This window comes from Zootoca vivipara, chromosome 3, assembly GCF_965207765.1.
Source record: "Zootoca vivipara chromosome 3, rZooViv2.hap1.1, whole genome shotgun sequence".
Classification (NCBI taxonomy): Eukaryota; Metazoa; Chordata; class Lepidosauria; order Squamata; family Lacertidae; genus Zootoca; species Zootoca vivipara.
In genome coordinates, this window is record NC_142586.1 from 5868371 (window position 1) to 5873919 (window position 5549).

The 5549-nt window shown below is 48.9% G+C and overlaps 1 long non-coding RNA gene across 1 annotated transcript; it reads right to left on the bottom strand.

Annotated features, from left to right (window-relative positions):
- Window positions 1-201: 201 nt before the first annotated feature.
- LOC132591872 (uncharacterized) lies at window positions 202-3103 on the bottom strand. Its single transcript, XR_009557281.2, has 2 exons — window positions 3009-3103; window positions 202-1670 (listed from the first exon to the last, which is right to left on the bottom strand). It is a non-coding gene; the product is annotated as an uncharacterized LOC132591872 (long non-coding RNA).
- Window positions 3104-5549: the final 2446 nt, after the last annotated feature.

A 5549-nucleotide genomic window follows, 5' to 3' on the forward strand; every position in this document is an offset into this window, starting at 1 on the left:
TTTCTTGAGAGCAGTGTCCTGTTCCTCATACCACAAACCCAAGCATGCTCACTAGGAACTAATTTCCACTGGGGTCAGAAAACCTTGCTCCAAAGTAGAGCTATTTAGGAGGCTCAGGCCCACAGGTGCACTTTTGTGAGCAGAAGGCCTCTTTCGGACCTAGTGAAATATTCTTGCGTGAGAAAAGACAAAAAGGCAGTGTGTCTATATATGTATTTATTTAAGGAATAATTTTGTCTGTATAATTCTAAGCACCATATCATGGGTTTCCTGGTGGTCTCCCATCTGGGCACCTCAGGAGACCTGCCAAGTGTCCCTATTTTCCAGGGACAGCCCCTGTTTTACAGAAGCCATTGTGACACCTCCCCCTGCTGGCTCAATGGTCACCAGAGTGCAAAAAGGCCTGGCGAGCTCCTACGGTTGGATCATTTCGCGTTTGTTACAGGAAGAAGGTAGACATGTAAGTAGGATGTCTCTCAGCATCTGCATTCTGTGATGATAGTGAATTCCTCTTGAGCTCAGAGGCATTAGAGAGTACAAGCTGTGAGACCCATTTCTCTTTCTTTTCTAGACTTTCAAGGCTGAGAGGAGTTCTTCGCCTAGGAAGAAGAAACAAAGTTTTCCCCATCCCAGAGTCCTCCCCCTCGCCCACCACCTCCCCCCCGCCTTACCCCGCCCTACCCTCTTCCACATGACCCAAAAGGTAAGACCCTGCAGCCAGTCCCTAAAGTTTCTTAGGAAAGGTCTCTGTCTGAGGCCTATTTTGAGGTTTAGATACCAGTTTGGGGATTTGGTTCAGGAGAGTACTAACTGTGAGCCCCATTTCTCACATTTTGCTTTTTGTTTTCTAGGCTTTCCAGGCTGAGGCGAGCCCTTCGCCTGTCACGGAAAAACAAAGTTTCCCCCTTCTGAATGTCCTCTCCCTCGCCCACCACCTCCCCCTCCAACTCCGCCTTACCCTGTGGACCCCTGTTCGAAAAAACCAAAAAGGTAAGACCCTGCAGCCAGTCCCTAAGGTTTCTTAGGAAAGGTCTCTGTCTGAGGCCTATTTTGAGGTTTAGATAAATAATCTTATGGCACATGGCTCTTTGTTTCCCTGTAGGCTCCAAATTCCTCCCCCCCCCCATGAGACAGAAGAGCAAAGATGAAGGTAATGTCTATTTCCATGTATATGTTCAGTGTATATAAGAAAGTCTCTCTAACTGCTAGCCTTCTCTTCTTTTCCTTTCAGAAGAGCTCATCGTTGAAGATCTAGAGGAGGGGTCAGCAACTTTTTTCATACCTCAGACCATATGGTCTCTGTCTGAGGCCTATTTTGAGGTTTAGATAAATAATCTTATCGCATGTGGCCCTTTGTTTCCCTGCAGAGCTGCCCCTCTGATGGAGAACAAAAGGAAGCATGAAGGTAATGCTTATTTCCATGTCCATGTTCAGAAACTTTCTGCTGTGGTCCAACAGCTTGAGAAGAAAATAAGAGCTCCACCACGGAATGAACCTCGCCATTTCCCCAGTGAGCGTGTCTCTTTCTTTGGGGCACAAGGGAGAACACTGGCCCAACTGCAGCATGCTCTGGGATACAGCACTCATGGCAAGGCAACCTTCTGAGAAACAGCGGCTTTTCGGTGAGCAGTGCAGGCTGTTGTGAGCTTCACCTTACAGCTTGGACTGTCCTGGACGGGAAAGCATAAAAAAACAAAAGCAAGTCATACAAGGGGACTTACTTCTGAGTTAACCCCCTTTCATGCTTTACATGTGCATGCTACACCTTTACATTCTTTCCCCAAAAGAATTCTGGGCCCTGTAGTTTACTCCTCACAGAGTTGCCAGACCCAGCAACACTTAAGGAACTGCAGTGCCCAGAATTCTTTAAGGAAAGACTGTGCCTCAGGGGTTGGACTAGATGACCCTAAGACCCCTTCTAACTTTACAGTTCTATGATTCTGTGAATGCACATGGAACCATGTATTGGTGTGTGCTGAAAGTTAGCCACACTTTGGTTCTGTTGAAATCAGTTAGTCGTAGCTAGCTAAGTCCCATTAAATTATGAAAGTGTGGCTAATTTACAGCACAAGCCGATGCATGTCTACTCAGAAGTAAGCCCCGTTGACTTCAATGGGGGTTACTCCCAAATAAGTGGGTATAGGATTGTGGATTCATATCAACAGAGCAGCTCTTGATTTAACTGTCTCACCTGCTATGGACTATTTAATGGGGGGGAAATGACTAACAGTATAAACCTAATGATGTCTACTCAGATTTAAGTCCTTGTGAATTCCATGGGGCTTACTCCCAAGTAAATGGACGGAGAAATAATTACATGTAAGAAGGGCAGGTAAAATGAAGAGAATAATCTCAGAATAATTGCTACCGCTAATATTGCGGTAGCATCCAGCACAATCCTATACAGTATACAGTGGTACCTCTAGTTGCATACGGGATCCGTTCCGGAGCCCCGTTCGCAACCTGAAAGGTCCGCAACCTGAAGCACCGAATCTGCGCATGCACGCGCTTCTGGGGATGCAGAATAAATCAAGTAAATAAATAACTAATTGACTAATTCTGCCACAGATAGCTTAGTTCTGCATCCCCCACAGCATAAATCCGAGCAGGACTAGGGGGGGCAAGCATTGTGCCCCTCCCCTCTTGCCTGGAGGAATGAAGACCCCACCTGCCCCCCCCCAAGCAGCGCTGGAGAAGGGAGGGAGGGATCCAGCCGTTGGTGGGGGCCGTTAGTAGCAGAACAGACCCCTCCCTCCCTCCCCCCTTGCCGCGGAAGGGGGGAGCAAGCATTGTGCCCCTCCCCTCTTGCCTGGAGGAATGAAGACCCCACCTGCCCCCCCCCAAGGCAGCGCTGGAGGGGGGGAGGGGAGGGAGGGACCCAGCCGTTGGTGGGGGCCGTTAGGAGCAGAACAGACCCCTCCCTCCCTCCGCCCTGGACCCCAAAGGGACCCGGGCACCTTCTGGAGGGTCTTGTCCCCGGTCTCTCCCCTGGGGCCCCTCCGGCTCACCTTCCTCCGAGAGAGGAGCGCGGACGAGAGGAGGGGGGACCAAGGGGCGGAGAGAGCCGAGCAGCCCGCCCCCACCGCGCATGCGCGCTGCCTCGGACGGAGGAGGCGGGACCAAGGGCTTTCCAACGCCTCTCCGAAGCCCATCGGGAGCCCGTTTCTCCCGCGGAAAGAAGGCCGGGAATGGGGAAAACTACAATGCCCAGAATTCTTTGAGGCAAAGAATGTAAAAAGACAGGGTGAAGGCAGCCTATTCACACGGTTCCCTTTTCACACTTACTGTCCTAAAAGATTAAAATTATCCCTACCACCTAGACTGTCTATTTTCTCCTTCTATCCTGAAAAATCATATTAAAAGCCTTGGGCAGCAGGAAGGGAAACTTATAAAATCATTTTAAAATACAGAAAAGTTCCCCCCCCCCATTTGTAATCAAGCACCAGAGCGGAAGCAGGCTCTTGCACTGAACGTCCCTCGGTATATATAACCAGGGTGCAATGTAAAGCAATGCGGAAAGCGTCTGTCAACCTGCCCTGATTTATTGTCATCCCCCCCATTTCCTCCACTTTCTCTCTCTCTCTCTCTCTCTCTCCCTCTCTCCCTCTCATCTATCTCTATGGTGGAAGGAGGAGACCTGTCCTTCCCTGTTTGTTCTCCCAAGCACGGCTGAGTGTGTGGTCCCTGCCCTAAGAGGCACGATTCCTTTTCAGGACTCCTGTAATAAGATGCAGAATCGGAGTGAGGGTCGGAGGCTCTGACACTTTTAATCCACCAAACCTCTGCTGTTGAAAAAGTTATGAAAGGCTATTGAGAATTGAGCTCTTAGACTTAACACAACTGCTTAAATTTGTGAAAATCTCAGGTGTCTAAATAAATGGTGGAAACTTACCAGTAGCTCCCTTCTATCGTCTGACGTTGGTTGAAAGCACATTGTGTTGTGTTGTTTATTAAGAGATGGATACGAAATACTAATGAGTTTTATCTTCACAAGTGATGCACCCTTGGCAGCTCTGAGCGAGGTAAACCTTTCCAGACCCTTTATTTCCCTGGTAGATACTTTGGGTAGAAACTCCCTTACGCAAACTAGAATCATATGGCTTTACCTGTAAGCAGTTCAAAAGCATGTCAAAGTGAAAGTAGATAAGTGGGACGCAGGTGGCGCTGTGGATTAAACCACTGAGACAAGGGCTTGCAAATCAGAAGGTTGGCGGTTCAAATCCCCACGACGGGGTGAGCTCCCGTTGCTCTGTCCCAGCTCCTGCCAACCTAGCAGTTCAAAAGCACGTCAAAGTGCAAGTAGATAAATAGGTACCGCTCCAGTTGGAAAGTAAATGGCATTTCCATGTGCTGCTCTGGTTCTCCAGAAGAGGCTTAGTCATGCTGGCCACATGACCTGGAAGCTGTATGCCGGCTCCCCTGGCCAATTACGCGAGATGAGCGCCGCAACCCCAGAGTCGGTCATGACTGGGCTTAATGGTCAGGGGTCCCTTTACCTAAAGGCAACTCCTGCCAACCTAGCAGTTCATAAGCATGTCAAAGTGAAAGTAAATAAATAGGTAAATGGCAGGAAGGTAAATGACGTTTCCGTGCGCTGCTCTGGTTCTCCAGAAGCGGCTTAGTCATGCTGGCCACATGACCCAGAAAACTGTCGCAAACGTCGGCTCCCTCGGCCAGTAAAGCGAGATGAGCGCCGCAACCCCAGAGTCATCCGTGACTTGACCTAATGGTCAGGGGTCCCTTTACCTTTACCTGTAAGCAACAGGCATCTTTGAACAGGCACAGCATATGCCACCTGGCAATCCCAGCAGAGAGGAGAGGCTTATTGCTGCCCATCAGCTGTCTTCTTCTTCTTCTTCTTCGGCGATCACTCGTAGCTGGGTAAGATTGTCTTTCATAAACACGGTTTTAACAATGAGTCCGTAAGAGACTGTGTGTGGAGCCCAATTCTGGATCCGCACGTCCTTCCACAGTGGGGACATTGGTTTCCGGGAGTGTGGATTTGCCAAGCATGCCTTCCTCTTAGCACGTTTCTCTGAGTGTCTTCAAAGCCCATGACACCTTTGGTAAAGGCTGTTCTCCAACTGGAGCGTTCGCAAGCCAGTGTTTCCCAGTTGTTGGTGTTTATACTACATTTTAAAAGATATGCCTTGAGACAGTTTTAAACCTCTTTTGTTGACCACCAGCATTATGCTTTCCATTTTTAAGTTCGGACTAGAGTAGTTGCTTTGGAAGACGACGATCAGGCATCCACAAAACATGACCAGTTCACCGTAGTTGATGTTGAAGAATCATTGCTTCAACACTGGTGATCTTTGCTTATGACAGGCTGCAATTCCTCAAGTACTTGAGGAAACTGGCCACACCTGGCTGGCACCAGGGTAGCATGAGAACATGAGAATCATAGAATTTTAGAGCTGGAAGGGACCCTGAGGATCATCTAGTCCAACCCCCCTGCAATGCAGAAATATATGGCTGTCCCATATGGGGATCAAACCTGCCACAGGGGCAATTGTATTTGTTAAGAGGATGGAGGAAAGGGAACAGTT